This window comes from Strix uralensis, chromosome 2 (assembly GCF_047716275.1).
Source record: "Strix uralensis isolate ZFMK-TIS-50842 chromosome 2, bStrUra1, whole genome shotgun sequence".
In the NCBI taxonomy this organism is placed as follows: Eukaryota; Metazoa; Chordata; class Aves; order Strigiformes; family Strigidae; genus Strix; species Strix uralensis.
In genome coordinates this window covers 17,512,938-17,531,035 of record NC_133973.1, presented here as the reverse complement: position 1 = coordinate 17,531,035, position 18,098 = coordinate 17,512,938, and the positions used below count along the sequence as shown (strand labels likewise).

Sequence of the window (18,098 nt, the reverse complement as noted above, 5' to 3'; positions counted from 1 at the left end):
ATCCATTACAGTTTTGCAGCTTCTTGCCAGCTTTCCTCTTTTTCTTTCTTCAGGTCTGTCAAACAGTTTCTGGGAAGCTGATGTTAAGTGAGGCATGGTCTGCCATGGTCATCTAGAAAGAGAATTGGCTCTGACCTCCTTGACAGTAATGCATTAAAAAAAGAAAAAAACCCCAAACAACTAAAACTTTAAAAAACCCAAAACAGTTGGGTATTAAAACAGTGCTTCAACACTGTACTTCTCCTGGTATTAAAAAATAAAGAAATCCAATACTTGTTTAACTTCTACCAATAAGACTGAGTGAATTTCCCTTTCTAAAGAAGATTTATAATGCTTTGTTTCCCTGTCCAGATGGTTTTCTTGCTACTTACTAACACTGGATTAAATATAACCTTGTTTGATTCTTCAACACAGAACTTATTTTGATTAAAAAATCTTAATGTCATAATTTAAATTAACAAAAAGTAGATTATTGGTTTAGATAGTAAACACATTATTAGAACTTTCATGGCAACTACATTTTTTTACATGTCACAAATATTGCAAATATGCCGACACGGAAGTCTCGGACACAACTTAGATGACCAATGTGATCAAGTTGATGCCACTTAATTAAAGGCTACACAGCAATTTATACTCTATCACAAGCTTCACGCGCCGCTATCTTATTGCTAATAGGCTAAAGCCACTTGTTCACGCGCCCTTCTGCCCTCTATGATTGGTCCCAGTGTGGTGTCCATGCGCTGCTCTCCCCCCAGGTAGACCCCCTGTTTTTGACATTCCAACATCTTTATCTCTTGGCCAGGAATGTAGTTTCTCAGGCCATCTCGGCCTTGTTTATGTCCTTGAACACAGCTGCAGCTTGCTGTTACAGTGAGGCCCCTTGGTCTGGATCGCTCACAACACGTCCGTTGTTCTCCAGCGATGCCACAAATCCCCCTTTTTGTTTTTGAGCAATCCAGACCCCCCTGTGGTCCTGTGCTAAAAAACATTGCAACGACAGTCCTCTGCAGGGCCCTTTGCAGAAGGCCTATAAGGCAAGGCAATGTTGAGAGCACAGTCACTGCAATCAAAAGGACTACTCCGACAGTTTTGACTAATGTTATCAACCAACCAGATAATCCCCAACCTTTAAACATCCTTGTCAGCCAGTCCAAGCCATCATCTTCTGTTAAGCGTTTGACTCCATCCTTCAATTGCTGAATGCTTTTAAAAGTAGATTCTGAATGATTGGATAGATTCATACAACACATTCCTCCAAATTCAGCACAACCATGTCCTTGCGCCAGAAGCAAAAGTGAATCGCAGCTCTAATTTATAACGTAGCATATCTAACACTATCAGCATCAGTTAAAAGACCACTTAAAGCCAAAGAAGTAGCATTAGTTTGTTTTCTAAGCCAAAACTGCAGTGGGTTCAGCCATGTATCCACAGGTATTTCTACCAAGCATGTAGAGAACGGATTTTCAGGGCTTGTGGTGGTATTTGGTTGTGAGACCACCCATCCTTCACTTTGAGGCAGGTTCCAATACAGGCCGAACACACCGAGCAGGAACCCAGCGAGAGCTGGCATCTGTGAAAACACAAACATAACCCTTGCTCCAACTTAATATCTCATTCGGTTTCTGTTTCATCTTTCTTAACTTCCTTTTTCCAGGGTTGCACCCATCGACTCAGAACCCATCTAGTGCTGGTATCGGTAATAATGCAGACATAGCCTCAACCTGTCATTTTTAGTTACACAGGTCCTTTCCACTCTCCTATAGTAACATCTTTGTACTGAGCAAAAGCACCATCTCCACACCGGCTTATATCGGATTTCAGATCCAGAGCAAAAGCACCATCTCCACACCGGCTTATATCAGATTTCAGATCCATAGTATGTATTACTACTGGTGGTTCCTCCCTATCACCTGTGAGCCGTAAGTAATTTAACACATACACCGCTTTTGCAAGTGGTTCTGCAGCAGCCAAGACCTCTCCCCCTTTTTGTTTTTGCAAAAGCGCTTTTAAAGTTTTGATGCGCTCTCTCCACTATAGCTTGCCCCGTGGGGGAATGTGGTATACCTGTGATGTGTACCCCAGAGTTGACAAAAGAGAGCAAATTTTTGAGAGGTATAGGCTGGTCCATTATCAGTTTCACAGGTCAATTGAACTGATTTCCCATATTCCCTGGCGCATTCCACCCTACCGCGATGGTAACTTGTCACAGCTTAGTACTTTTTCACAGTTCAGTGTTGCAGCTGTCCGCTGGTTTTGCCTGTTACATTGGCACAACTCAGCAGATTCTTATCTATCTTCCAAGGCCTGTTCTTCATCAACCCTAGCAATTGCTTAGAGGCTGTGTAAGGCTGACAGGCCAATGCCTCCCACATCTCCCCTTTCTTTGTTTTGCAGCAGCACCTGCAACACTTATTTCGAGACTTTATGAATTAAGGGTTAGGCAACTTCAAAAAATGCAGCATACTTAAAACAGTTTTACAGAATGCTAGAAACAATACAGCAGTTACAGTTATTAGGTAAAGAAGAGTAGGCTAATTTCAGTACCCATAACTAAGGGATATGCCTAAATACTACAAAAATAAACAGTAAGGAAAATATGGAATAGCACACTTACTTAATGGGGTATTAACATTCAGATCCACAATTGCTAGGGAACCCTGGATGCAGCGAGAATTTAGAGTACCCTTCCTCACAAACCAGAAATCCTACGCGATGCGTCCATCCGTAGGTGAGGCATCCAACATTGCTGCAAGCAGGTCCAGCCTCATTTATCTAATTCAGCAGGCCAAAATAACTGGCAATTTTCTTTGAGCGGAAACATCTGATTTCATCCTCCTGTTGGGTTCCACCCAGAGCCTGGCCACCACTCAAGGGGGAAAACCAAGGGAGTTTCTAATAAGGTTAAACACTTGAGTTTCTAATTCTTAATATGGCTAAAGAAAGAAAGTTGAATACACACATTCTTATAGCATTTCATCCTTATTAATAAGTACATTTTGTCTAAGCTACATCTTTCACTAGTGACTAGTAAGCCTATATATTTCATCAAGGAGTTGCAAGTACTGTTAGCATTTTCTCTTAAAAGAGTTGGCAACTGTAGTGTGATTAAGGACAGAGATAGTGTATTTTGTCCTATTGCAGTAGCAAGCATTACCCATCCATTCTGCTTAAATGATCAGTTGAGGAGATGGCGAACTGTTGGCACAGGGGCATCCACAGCACCCCCAGCTGGCTCCTGAGTGTCCACCAAAGGCTGCCTCTCACGCCTCGGGTGTGATTGCACACAGCTTGCTGGTAACCACCGGGACTGTAACCTGTGAAAACACAAGCATAACCTCTTCTCCGGGTTATTAAAGGATATGGTCCTTCCCAGTTAGCACTTTCCAGGACTTGAGTCTTGCCCTGGACTTCTTGTTGATCTGGTATCTGTGATGAGAAGTGGTGCAATATTGACGGCACCTATTTTAATGATCCAAATGTAGCAAAGGGAGTGATGTCGGAGTGACGTCAGATTGCCATAATTCTGAGGTGTGAGTCCCCAAGGGTTGACACCACAGGCTGTTGAAGAGAGAGAGTCCTTCTGGCATTCAGGGCAAGTCGCAATGATGTCTTCAGCCTGAGGCCTTGATAAAGAAGACTGGTTTTGTATTGCCCTGGCATTTTGGTGGAAAAATTGCATGTGAAAGCCGTGCTTACCGTGTTTCTGAGATGGCATTAGTTGCACAGTGGAGATCTTGGTTTTGCTTTCTCTGTAAGTACTCTGGGTGATGTGAGTGAAGGATCTCTTTGCAAAATATAAAACAAGCTATGGAGATCATCATTAGTTAGGCCCAACAACAGTTGTATCCAATTTATGGTTCATAACAGTTTCTGTAAATCATTTAAAGTCTTAACATCAGTTTTAAGTTTAAGGTGTTGGGGGACAATGGTCTGTTCACAAATTCTCCACTCCAGGTACTGCCACGGTGATGATCGCTCTACCTTTTCAGGTGCTATTTGTCACCTCATTTGAGATACTGAGTCTTTGGTTAAAGCAAGAGCCTTTTCCATGATCTCCTGTGTTTCTGCTGCTATAAGGATGTGATCCATATAATGATATATAACAGTCTGGGAGACCTGCATTGTGGGAGTATTCTTTATGCCTTATGGTAAAACAACCCAGTGGTACCGTGTTGTAGGTTCACTAGCATTAATACTGGGAACAAAAAAGGGAAATTTAGATGCATCATCCGGATGCAAGGGAATGGAGAAAAAATAAATCTTTCAGATCAATTATTAGAAAATGCCAGTTTAGGGGAATCAATGTGTTGGAGATCATGTAAAAGTCACCATTTACCACTTTTATTTAATATAACAAACACCAGGGGGTTCCAAGGACTGGTAGTAGGTATGATATGTCCTGCACTTAACTGTTCATAAATTAAATCATTCAGGTGGAACAACTTTTCCATTGGCAAGGGCCACTGACCCACCCACACAGGTGATTCTGTTTTCCAGGTTAGTTTCAGGGTGGGTTTCAGGGTGGGTTGTGCTGCAGTGGCAATTAAGACAAATTTGATCTGATTTGAGTTCCCCATTGAGCCATACAGTCACAACCCCATGATGTAGCAGGGGTTTCCAATATAAATGGATGAATATTTCCTACCCAGTTTTCTGGGCCCTTTACATGAATGAGTTATTTCCTTTGAAACATTACAGCATGACCACCAAGCCCGAAAAGACTTGCGTTACCCGAGCTAACAGCCAATCTGGTCGCAGACATTACAGTCACATCCGCACCAGTATGTAAAATGCCTGTTAGTTCAACAGATTCTTCTGCTTTAGTGAGGTTACATTTTATCAGAGGTTGACTTTGTCTCTCTGTCTGAGTTCAAAATGTTTGAGGAGTAAGTGCTGATCCAAATCCTGAGTCACCCCAGCTGTAGTAAAATAAACAAGCTGAATAAGTTTGACCTCTGGTAAAATGAACAACCCCTGTAAGGTTGTAGATGATTTTTATGACAATACCCTTCTCAGATAGATGGTACAAAGGTGCACTCTCCCCACAGAGTATGCACCTAAATTCAAGACAACAATTAATACAGAATTACTGCCTCCTGCTAGAGGAGATATTTCACCTATGACACTTCAAACGCTTAGCCCAAACAAACAGGCAGCACCGATGACCCAGCAGGTACTATGGCACTCTATCAAAGAAGTCCGCAGTCTGCAGCTGCCACGTCTTGCACACGCAAAACAGTCACACAAAGAGGCCTCTTACCCTTATTACTCACACAACATAAAATGATAAACACTACAAACATCAAAACACTGTTAAGAATATAACGCCATTGCTTAATGATTACGTGGTGTGTCAACAGCTTCTGTAAAAACTGCCGCTTTTGGGGGGGGGGGGGGGGGGGAGAGGGGGGCGAGAGCACGGTGCCGGTCTCGGCCGCAGGCAGTTAAGAGACTGAAGTCTTTCTCAGCCCTCCCATCAGCACCATCATAAGTAATGCTAATGATAAAACTAAGAAAATCCCAAGCCCCCCAAGCCTCAGGATTAACATCAATAGCGGCATGTAGTCTAGCAATAAATTTTGGATAGGGCTCCGTGGGCCCCTGTCTTACTCCTGTAAATGCTGGTGCTGCTTTTTCATCATGTACAGCTAAAATCGTTTTTAAGGCCAATTCTTGGGTTAACCGTAACACTTCTGGTTGAAATCTAACTTGGCAGTCGGGGCTAGCAAAAGGGCCTGCACCCATCAGCATTTGAGCTTGCACCCCATATAGAGGATCTCCTTGCTGACGGGGTGTGGCTGCTGGGAAGTTGAATTACTGAACCAGGACATGGTGATTTTAACTCATTTTCGCCATATACTAATCCCGTAACCCAGCACATCCCCATCATTTTCCAATCTCAGGCCTCCCACTCATTGCCTTGTGAGGTTACTGTTACCGGAAACGTCATTGGTCTAAACTCATTAAACTGCCCCTCAATTATAGCATCCAGAATAACTCCCCGCCATCGGCTTGCCAGATTATCGTTACCACTCGCGCGTCCCAGTGCCCCCCCTCCCATTCGGGCCGACGATGGTAGCGACCCGATAGCCACCGTTTCCCTCTGACCACCCCCCCACCACCCCCCGTGTCGCGGAGGAAGGGGTTAAAAGGAAGAGGGGGAGGCGGCGGTGCCATAGGGGCGGACTAGCCGCTTGCTGCATTCGGATTTCAAGTTGCTCTAATTTTCTCGTTAGTTCTTGCAAGTGTTGATCTTGTAAATCATAACGAGATTGTTCCTGCACCGACCGGGGTGTCGGGGGCGAGGACGGGGGCAGGGCTGGGTCGGTGCCGTCCTCTGGCGAGGCGGCGGCGGCGGCGGCGGCGGCGGGGGTCGGGCGGGGGGCGGCGGGAGCGGAGCGGGGCCGTGCGCTCCGGTGATTGATCTTTTGGGCTTGAGGGGGGGTGAGTCGAGCTGGAGTAAACCTGTTGACTTTTGCTCTTGATATTCCTGCCGCACGGGTGCTGCGCGTGAAGCGTCCCCGTCCCTCCTTTTAGGAGCTGCGTTAGGGAACAGGGATCCCGCGAACGTCCCAGCAGTGACGGAATCCTGAGCGCCAGCGCGTTCTCCTCAGCTGACCAGGCAGCGAAAGCGGAGGCGGGGGTCTGCCGTTCCGCTTTCAGTTCTGTCAGAGTGTCTAGGACCAATCTCCACACAGTGGAGAGTTTCCTACTGTCTTTAGAACCTGAACTAATGTTGTTCCACAGTGCTGCGCCGATCTTTTCCCAAGTATCAGGTTCAAAGGCTGCGGTCACTGAGGGGATTAGTCCGTGCTGCCGAGCCCACAACAGCACCCTCCTCAGGTTCCCCTGATAAAATAATCCTCTCTTAGAGAGTATATGTTGGAGGAGCTTAACCACTGCCGCTTCTTCTTTACCCAGCGTGGACCCCATCTCCTCCCCAGCCGCTCACCTGATCAGGGCGAGATTCCCGACGATTGCGCGCGCGCGTCTTCCCAGGCGCCGGGGCAGCGCCTGCTACGGCTGCTTCCGCCCCCGCCGGACCGTCTTCTCTTGCTCGGGCGAGCACCGACGGGAGGGTCCCGATTTCCCAGGGCTTGAGTCCCGCGTATCTTCAATGAGGCTCCCTTGGGTCCCTGGTCGGGTGCCAGCTGCCGACGCGGAAGTCTCGGACACAACTTAGACGACCAATGTGATCAAGTTGATGCCACTTTATTAAAGGCTACACAGCAATTTATACTCTATCACAAGCTTCACGCGCCGCTATCTTATTGCTAATAGGCTAAAGCCACTTGTTCACGCGCCCTTCTGCCCTCTATGATTGGTCCCAGTGTGGTGTCCATGCGCTGCTCTCCCCCCAGGTAGACCCCCTGTTTTTGACATTCCAACATCTTTATCTCTTGGCCAGGAATGTAGTTTCTCAGGCCATCTCGGCCTTGTTTATGTCCTTGAACACAGCTGCAGCTTGCTGTTACAGTGAGGCCCCTTGGTCTGGATCGCTCACAACACGTCCGTTGTTCTCCAGCGATGCCACAAATCCCCCTTTTTGTTTTTGAGCAATCCAGACCCCCCTGTGGTCCTGTGCTAAAAAACATTGCAACGACAGTCCTCTGCAGGGCCCTTTGCAGAAGGCCTATAAGGCAAGGCAATGTTGAGAGCACAGTCACTGCAATCAAAAGGACTACTCCGACAGTTTTGACTAATGTTATCAACCAACCAGATAATCCCCAACCTTTAAACATCCTTGTCAGCCAGTCCAAGCCATCATCTTCTGTTAAGCGTTTGACTCCATCCTTCAATTGCTGAATGCTTTTAAAAGTAGATTCTGAATGATTGGATAGATTCATACAACACATTCCTCCAAATTCAGCACAACCATGTCCTTGCGCCAGAAGCAAAAGTGAATCGCAGCTCTAATTTATAACGTAGCATATCTAACACTATCAGCATCAGTTAAAAGACCACTTAAAGCCAAAGAAGTAGCATTAGTTTGTTTTCTAAGCCAAAACTGCAGTGGGTTCAGCCATGTATCCACAGGTATTTCTACCAAGCATGTAGAGAACGGATTTTCAGGGCTTGTGGTGGTATTTGGTTGTGAGACCACCCATCCTTCACTTTGAGGCAGGTTCCAATACAGGCCGAACACACCGAGCAGGAACCCAGCGAGAGCTGGCATCTGTGAAAACACAAACATAACCCTTGCTCCAACTTAATATCTCATTCGGTTTCTGTTTCATCTTTCTTAACTTCCTTTTTCCAGGGTTGCACCCATCGACTCAGAACCCATCTAGTGCTGGTATCGGTAATAATGCAGACATAGCCTCAACCTGTCATTTTTAGTTACACAGGTCCTTTCCACTCTCCTATAGTAACATCTTTGTACTGAGCAAAAGCACCATCTCCACACCGGCTTATATCGGATTTCAGATCCAGAGCAAAAGCACCATCTCCACACCGGCTTATATCAGATTTCAGATCCATAGTATGTATTACTACTGGTGGTTCCTCCCTATCACCTGTGAGCCGTAAGTAATTTAACACATACACCGCTTTTGCAAGTGGTTCTGCAGCAGCCAAGACCTCTCCCCCTTTTTGTTTTTGCAAAAGCGCTTTTAAAGTTTTGATGCGCTCTCTCCACTATAGCTTGCCCCGTGGGGGAATGTGGTATACCTGTGATGTGTACCCCAGAGTTGACAAAAGAGAGCAAATTTTTGAGAGGTATAGGCTGGTCCATTATCAGTTTCACAGGTCAATTGAACTGATTTCCCATATTCCCTGGCGCATTCCACCCTACCGCGATGGTAACTTGTCACAGCTTAGTACTTTTTCACAGTTCAGTGTTGCAGCTGTCCGCTGGTTTTGCCTGTTACATTGGCACAACTCAGCAGATTCTTATCTATCTTCCAAGGCCTGTTCTTCATCAACCCTAGCAATTGCTTAGAGGCTGTGTAAGGCTGACAGGCCAATGCCTCCCACATCTCCCCTTTCTTTGTTTTGCAGCAGCACCTGCAACACTTATTTCGAGACTTTATGAATTAAGGGTTAGGCAACTTCAAAAAATGCAGCATACTTAAAACAGTTTTACAGAATGCTAGAAACAATACAGCAGTTACAGTTATTAGGTAAAGAAGAGTAGGCTAATTTCAGTACCCATAACTAAGGGATATGCCTAAATACTACAAAAATAAACAGTAAGGAAAATATGGAATAGCACACTTACTTAATGGGGTATTAACATTCAGATCCACAATTGCTAGGGAACCCTGGATGCAGCGAGAATTTAGAGTACCCTTCCTCACAAACCAGAAATCCTACGCGATGCGTCCATCCGTAGGTGAGGCATCCAACATTGCTGCAAGCAGGTCCAGCCTCATTTATCTAATTCAGCAGGCCAAAATAACTGGCAATTTTCTTTGAGCGGAAACATCTGATTTCATCCTCCTGTTGGGTTCCACCCAGAGCCTGGCCACCACTCAAGGGGGAAAACCAAGGGAGTTTCTAATAAGGTTAAACACTTGAGTTTCTAATTCTTAATATGGCTAAAGAAAGAAAGTTGAATACACACATTCTTATAGCATTTCATCCTTATTAATAAGTACATTTTGTCTAAGCTACATCTTTCACTAGTGACTAGTAAGCCTATATATTTCATCAAGGAGTTGCAAGTACTGTTAGCATTTTCTCTTAAAAGAGTTGGCAACTGTAGTGTGATTAAGGACAGAGATAGTGTATTTTGTCCTATTGCAGTAGCAAGCATTACCCATCCATTCTGCTTAAATGATCAGTTGAGGAGATGGCGAACTGTTGGCACAGGGGCATCCACAGCACCCCCAGCTGGCTCCTGAGTGTCCACCAAAGGCTGCCTCTCACGCCTCGGGTGTGATTGCACACAGCTTGCTGGTAACCACCGGGACTGTAACCTGTGAAAACACAAGCATAACCTCTTCTCCGGGTTATTAAAGGATATGGTCCTTCCCAGTTAGCACTTTCCAGGACTTGAGTCTTGCCCTGGACTTCTTGTTGATCTGGTATCTGTGATGAGAAGTGGTGCAATATTGACGGCACCTATTTTAATGATCCAAATGTAGCAAAGGGAGTGATGTCGGAGTGACGTCAGATTGCCATAATTCTGAGGTGTGAGTCCCCAAGGGTTGACACCACAGGCTGTTGAAGAGAGAGAGTCCTTCTGGCATTCAGGGCAAGTCGCAATGATGTCTTCAGCCTGAGGCCTTGATAAAGAAGACTGGTTTTGTATTGCCCTGGCATTTTGGTGGAAAAATTGCATGTGAAAGCCGTGCTTACCGTGTTTCTGAGATGGCATTAGTTGCACAGTGGAGATCTTGGTTTTGCTTTCTCTGTAAGTACTCTGGGTGATGTGAGTGAAGGATCTCTTTGCAAAATATAAAACAAGCTATGGAGATCATCATTAGTTAGGCCCAACAACAGTTGTATCCAATTTATGGTTCATAACAGTTTCTGTAAATCATTTAAAGTCTTAACATCAGTTTTAAGTTTAAGGTGTTGGGGGACAATGGTCTGTTCACAAATTCTCCACTCCAGGTACTGCCACGGTGATGATCGCTCTACCTTTTCAGGTGCTATTTGTCACCTCATTTGAGATACTGAGTCTTTGGTTAAAGCAAGAGCCTTTTCCATGATCTCCTGTGTTTCTGCTGCTATAAGGATGTGATCCATATAATGATATATAACAGTCTGGGAGACCTGCATTGTGGGAGTATTCTTTATGCCTTATGGTAAAACAACCCAGTGGTACCGTGTTGTAGGTTCACTAGCATTAATACTGGGAACAAAAAAGGGAAATTTAGATGCATCATCCGGATGCAAGGGAATGGAGAAAAAATAAATCTTTCAGATCAATTATTAGAAAATGCCAGTTTAGGGGAATCAATGTGTTGGAGATCATGTAAAAGTCACCATTTACCACTTTTATTTAATATAACAAACACCAGGGGGTTCCAAGGACTGGTAGTAGGTATGATATGTCCTGCACTTAACTGTTCATAAATTAAATCATTCAGGTGGAACAACTTTTCCATTGGCAAGGGCCACTGACCCACCCACACAGGTGATTCTGTTTTCCAGGTTAGTTTCAGGGTGGGTTTCAGGGTGGGTTGTGCTGCAGTGGCAATTAAGACAAATTTGATCTGATTTGAGTTCCCCATTGAGCCATACAGTCACAACCCCATGATGTAGCAGGGGTTTCCAATATAAATGGATGAATATTTCCTACCCAGTTTTCTGGGCCCTTTACATGAATGAGTTATTTCCTTTGAAACATTACAGCATGACCACCAAGCCCGAAAAGACTTGCGTTACCCGAGCTAACAGCCAATCTGGTCGCAGACATTACAGTCACATCCGCACCAGTATGTAAAATGCCTGTTAGTTCAACAGATTCTTCTGCTTTAGTGAGGTTACATTTTATCAGAGGTTGACTTTGTCTCTCTGTCTGAGTTCAAAATGTTTGAGGAGTAAGTGCTGATCCAAATCCTGAGTCACCCCAGCTGTAGTAAAATAAACAAGCTGAATAAGTTTGACCTCTGGTAAAATGAACAACCCCTGTAAGGTTGTAGATGATTTTTATGACAATACCCTTCTCAGATAGATGGTACAAAGGTGCACTCTCCCCACAGAGTATGCACCTAAATTCAAGACAACAATTAATACAGAATTACTGCCTCCTGCTAGAGGAGATATTTCACCTATGACACTTCAAACACTTAGCCCAAACAAACAGGCAGCACCGATGACCCAGCAGGTACTATGGCACTCTATCAAAGAAGTCCGCAGTCTGCAGCTGCCACGTCTTGCACACGCAAAACAGTCACACAAAGAGGCCTCTTACCCTTATTACTCACACAACATAAAATGATAAACACTACAAACATCAAAACACTGTTAAGAATATAACGCCATTGCTTAATGATTACGTGGTGTGTCAACAGCTTCTGTAAAAACTGCCGCTTTTGGGGGGGGGGGGGGGGGGGAGAGGGGGGCGAGAGCACGGTGCCGGTCTCGGCCGCAGGCAGTTAAGAGACTGAAGTCTTTCTCAGCCCTCCCATCAGCACCATCATAAGTAATGCTAATGATAAAACTAAGAAAATCCCAAGCCCCCCAAGCCTCAGGATTAACATCAATAGCGGCATGTAGTCTAGCAATAAATTTTGGATAGGGCTCCGTGGGCCCCTGTCTTACTCCTGTAAATGCTGGTGCTGCTTTTTCATCATGTACAGCTAAAATCGTTTTTAAGGCCAATTCTTGGGTTAACCGTAACACTTCTGGTTGAAATCTAACTTGGCAGTCGGGGCTAGCAAAAGGGCCTGCACCCATCAGCATTTGAGCTTGCACCCCATATAGAGGATCTCCTTGCTGACGGGGTGTGGCTGCTGGGAAGTTGAATTACTGAACCAGGACATGGTGATTTTAACTCATTTTCGCCATATACTAATCCCGTAACCCAGCACATCCCCATCATTTTCCAATCTCAGGCCTCCCACTCATTGCCTTGTGAGGTTACTGTTACCGGAAACGTCATTGGTCTAAACTCATTAAACTGCCCCTCAATTATAGCATCCAGAATAACTCCCCGCCATCGGCTTGCCAGATTATCGTTACCACTCGCGCGTCCCAGTGCCCCCCCTCCCATTCGGGCCGACGATGGTAGCGACCCGATAGCCACCGTTTCCCTCTGACCACCCCCCCACCACCCCCCGTGTCGCGGAGGAAGGGGTTAAAAGGAAGAGGGGGAGGCGGCGGTGCCATAGGGGCGGACTAGCCGCTTGCTGCATTCGGATTTCAAGTTGCTCTAATTTTCTCGTTAGTTCTTGCAAGTGTTGATCTTGTAAATCATAACGAGATTGTTCCTGCACCGACCGGGGTGTCGGGGGCGAGGACGGGGGCAGGGCTGGGTCGGTGCCGTCCTCTGGCGAGGCGGCGGCGGCGGCGGCGGCGGCGGGGGTCGGGCGGGGGGCGGCGGGAGCGGAGCGGGGCCGTGCGCTCCGGTGATTGATCTTTTGGGCTTGAGGGGGGGTGAGTCGAGCTGGAGTAAACCTGTTGACTTTTGCTCTTGATATTCCTGCCGCACGGGTGCTGCGCGTGAAGCGTCCCCGTCCCTCCTTTTAGGAGCTGCGTTAGGGAACAGGGATCCCGCGAACGTCCCAGCAGTGACGGAATCCTGAGCGCCAGCGCGTTCTCCTCAGCTGACCAGGCAGCGAAAGCGGAGGCGGGGGTCTGCCGTTCCGCTTTCAGTTCTGTCAGAGTGTCTAGGACCAATCTCCACACAGTGGAGAGTTTCCTACTGTCTTTAGAACCTGAACTAATGTTGTTCCACAGTGCTGCGCCGATCTTTTCCCAAGTATCAGGTTCAAAGGCTGCGGTCACTGAGGGGATTAGTCCGTGCTGCCGAGCCCACAACAGCACCCTCCTCAGGTTCCCCTGATAAAATAATCCTCTCTTAGAGAGTATATGTTGGAGGAGCTTAACCACTGCCGCTTCTTCTTTACCCAGCGTGGACCCCATCTCCTCCCCAGCCGCTCACCTGATCAGGGCGAGATTCCCGACGATTGCGCGCGCGCGTCTTCCCAGGCGCCGGGGCAGCGCCTGCTACGGCTGCTTCCGCCCCCGCCGGACCGTCTTCTCTTGCTCGGGCGAGCACCGACGGGAGGGTCCCGATTTCCCAGGGCTTGAGTCCCGCGTATCTTCAATGAGGCTCCCTTGGGTCCCTGGTCGGGTGCCAGCTGCCGACGCGGAAGTCTCGGACACAACTTAGACGACCAATGTGATCAAGTTGATGCCACTTTATTAAAGGCTACACAGCAATTTATACTCTATCACAAGCTTCACGCGCCGCTATCTTATTGCTAATAGGCTAAAGCCACTTGTTCACGCGCCCTTCTGCCCTCTATGATTGGTCCCAGTGTGGTGTCCATGCGCTGCTCTCCCCCCAGGTAGACCCCCTGTTTTTGACATTCCAACATCTTTATCTCTTGGCCAGGAATGTAGTTTCTCAGGCCATCTCGGCCTTGTTTATGTCCTTGAACACAGCTGCAGCTTGCTGTTACAGTGAGGCCCCTTGGTCTGGATCGCTCACAACACGTCCGTTGTTCTCCAGCGATGCCACAAATCCCCCTTTTTGTTTTTGAGCAATCCAGACCCCCCTGTGGTCCTGTGCTAAAAAACATTGCAACGACAGTCCTCTGCAGGGCCCTTTGCAGAAGGCCTATAAGGCAAGGCAATGTTGAGAGCACAGTCACTGCAATCAAAAGGACTACTCCGACAGTTTTGACTAATGTTATCAACCAACCAGATAATCCCCAACCTTTAAACATCCTTGTCAGCCAGTCCAAGCCATCATCTTCTGTTAAGCGTTTGACTCCATCCTTCAATTGCTGAATGCTTTTAAAAGTAGATTCTGAATGATTGGATAGATTCATACAACACATTCCTCCAAATTCAGCACAACCATGTCCTTGCGCCAGAAGCAAAAGTGAATCGCAGCTCTAATTTATAACGTAGCATATCTAACACTATCAGCATCAGTTAAAAGACCACTTAAAGCCAAAGAAGTAGCATTAGTTTGTTTTCTAAGCCAAAACTGCAGTGGGTTCAGCCATGTATCCACAGGTATTTCTACCAAGCATGTAGAGAACGGATTTTCAGGGCTTGTGGTGGTATTTGGTTGTGAGACCACCCATCCTTCACTTTGAGGCAGGTTCCAATACAGGCCGAACACACCGAGCAGGAACCCAGCGAGAGCTGGCATCTGTGAAAACACAAACATAACCCTTGCTCCAACTTAATATCTCATTCGGTTTCTGTTTCATCTTTCTTAACTTCCTTTTTCCAGGGTTGCACCCATCGACTCAGAACCCATCTAGTGCTGGTATCGGTAATAATGCAGACATAGCCTCAACCTGTCATTTTTAGTTACACAGGTCCTTTCCACTCTCCTATAGTAACATCTTTGTACTGAGCAAAAGCACCATCTCCACACCGGCTTATATCGGATTTCAGATCCAGAGCAAAAGCACCATCTCCACACCGGCTTATATCAGATTTCAGATCCATAGTATGTATTACTACTGGTGGTTCCTCCCTATCACCTGTGAGCCGTAAGTAATTTAACACATACACCGCTTTTGCAAGTGGTTCTGCAGCAGCCAAGACCTCTCCCCCTTTTTGTTTTTGCAAAAGCGCTTTTAAAGTTTTGATGCGCTCTCTCCACTATAGCTTGCCCCGTGGGGGAATGTGGTATACCTGTGATGTGTACCCCAGAGTTGACAAAAGAGAGCAAATTTTTGAGAGGTATAGGCTGGTCCATTATCAGTTTCACAGGTCAATTGAACTGATTTCCCATATTCCCTGGCGCATTCCACCCTACCGCGATGGTAACTTGTCACAGCTTAGTACTTTTTCACAGTTCAGTGTTGCAGCTGTCCGCTGGTTTTGCCTGTTACATTGGCACAACTCAGCAGATTCTTATCTATCTTCCAAGGCCTGTTCTTCATCAACCCTAGCAATTGCTTAGAGGCTGTGTAAGGCTGACAGGCCAATGCCTCCCACATCTCCCCTTTCTTTGTTTTGCAGCAGCACCTGCAACACTTATTTCGAGACTTTATGAATTAAGGGTTAGGCAACTTCAAAAAATGCAGCATACTTAAAACAGTTTTACAGAATGCTAGAAACAATACAGCAGTTACAGTTATTAGGTAAAGAAGAGTAGGCTAATTTCAGTACCCATAACTAAGGGATATGCCTAAATACTACAAAAATAAACAGTAAGGAAAATATGGAATAGCACACTTACTTAATGGGGTATTAACATTCAGATCCACAATTGCTAGGGAACCCTGGATGCAGCGAGAATTTAGAGTACCCTTCCTCACAAACCAGAAATCCTACGCGATGCGTCCATCCGTAGGTGAGGCATCCAACATTGCTGCAAGCAGGTCCAGCCTCATTTATCTAATTCAGCAGGCCAAAATAACTGGCAATTTTCTTTGAGCGGAAACATCTGATTTCATCCTCCTGTTGGGTTCCACCCAGAGCCTGGCCACCACTCAAGGGGGAAAACCAAGGGAGTTTCTAATAAGGTTAAACACTTGAGTTTCTAATTCTTAATATGGCTAAAGAAAGAAAGTTGAATACACACATTCTTATAGCATTTCATCCTTATTAATAAGTACATTTTGTCTAAGCTACATCTTTCACTAGTGACTAGTAAGCCTATATATTTCATCAAGGAGTTGCAAGTACTGTTAGCATTTTCTCTTAAAAGAGTTGGCAACTGTAGTGTGATTAAGGACAGAGATAGTGTATTTTGTCCTATTGCAGTAGCAAGCATTACCCATCCATTCTGCTTAAATGATCAGTTGAGGAGATGGCGAACTGTTGGCACAGGGGCATCCACAGCACCCCCAGCTGGCTCCTGAGTGTCCACCAAAGGCTGCCTCTCACGCCTCGGGTGTGATTGCACACAGCTTGCTGGTAACCACCGGGACTGTAACCTGTGAAAACACAAGCATAACCTCTTCTCCGGGTTATTAAAGGATATGGTCCTTCCCAGTTAGCACTTTCCAGGACTTGAGTCTTGCCCTGGACTTCTTGTTGATCTGGTATCTGTGATGAGAAGTGGTGCAATATTGACGGCACCTATTTTAATGATCCAAATGTAGCAAAGGGAGTGATGTCGGAGTGACGTCAGATTGCCATAATTCTGAGGTGTGAGTCCCCAAGGGTTGACACCACAGGCTGTTGAAGAGAGAGAGTCCTTCTGGCATTCAGGGCAAGTCGCAATGATGTCTTCAGCCTGAGGCCTTGATAAAGAAGACTGGTTTTGTATTGCCCTGGCATTTTGGTGGAAAAATTGCATGTGAAAGCCGTGCTTACCGTGTTTCTGAGATGGCATTAGTTGCACAGTGGAGATCTTGGTTTTGCTTTCTCTGTAAGTACTCTGGGTGATGTGAGTGAAGGATCTCTTTGCAAAATATAAAACAAGCTATGGAGATCATCATTAGTTAGGCCCAACAACAGTTGTATCCAATTTATGGTTCATAACAGTTTCTGTAAATCATTTAAAGTCTTAACATCAGTTTTAAGTTTAAGGTGTTGGGGGACAATGGTCTGTTCACAAATTCTCCACTCCAGGTACTGCCACGGTGATGATCGCTCTACCTTTTCAGGTGCTATTTGTCACCTCATTTGAGATACTGAGTCTTTGGTTAAAGCAAGAGCCTTTTCCATGATCTCCTGTGTTTCTGCTGCTATAAGGATGTGATCCATATAATGATATATAACAGTCTGGGAGACCTGCATTGTGGGAGTATTCTTTATGCCTTATGGTAAAACAACCCAGTGGTACCGTGTTGTAGGTTCACTAGCATTAATACTGGGAACAAAAAAGGGAAATTTAGATGCATCATCCGGATGCAAGGGAATGGAGAAAAAATAAATCTTTCAGATCAATTATTAGAAAATGCCAGTTTAGGGGAATCAATGTGTTGGAGATCATGTAAAAGTCACCATTTACCACTTTTATTTAATATAACAAACACCAGGGGGTTCCAAGGACTGGTAGTAGGTATGATATGTCCTGCACTTAACTGTTCATAAATTAAATCATTCAGGTGGAACAACTTTTCCATTGGCAAGGGCCACTGACCCACCCACACAGGTGATTCTGTTTTCCAGGTTAGTTTCAGGGTGGGTTTCAGGGTGGGTTGTGCTGCAGTGGCAATTAAGACAAATTTGATCTGATTTGAGTTCCCCATTGAGCCATACAGTCACAACCCCATGATGTAGCAGGGGTTTCCAATATAAATGGATGAATATTTCCTACCCAGTTTTCTGGGCCCTTTACATGAATGAGTTATTTCCTTTGAAACATTACAGCATGACCACCAAGCCCGAAAAGACTTGCGTTACCCGAGCTAACAGCCAATCTGGTCGCAGACATTACAGTCACATCCGCACCAGTATGTAAAATGCCTGTTAGTTCAACAGATTCTTCTGCTTTAGTGAGGTTACATTTTATCAGAGGTTGACTTTGTCTCTCTGTCTGAGTTCAAAATGTTTGA

At 45.7% G+C, this 18,098-nt stretch overlaps 1 long non-coding RNA gene across 1 annotated transcript; it reads right to left on the bottom strand.

The window, feature by feature from the left end:
* Positions 1-555: 555 nt before the first annotated feature.
* LOC141938297 (uncharacterized) lies at positions 556-17,841 on the bottom strand. Its single transcript, XR_012627199.1, has 3 exons — positions 13,562-17,841; positions 6,956-8,179; positions 556-1,573 (listed from the first exon to the last, which is right to left on the bottom strand). It is a non-coding gene; the product is annotated as an uncharacterized LOC141938297 (long non-coding RNA).
* Positions 17,842-18,098: the final 257 nt, after the last annotated feature.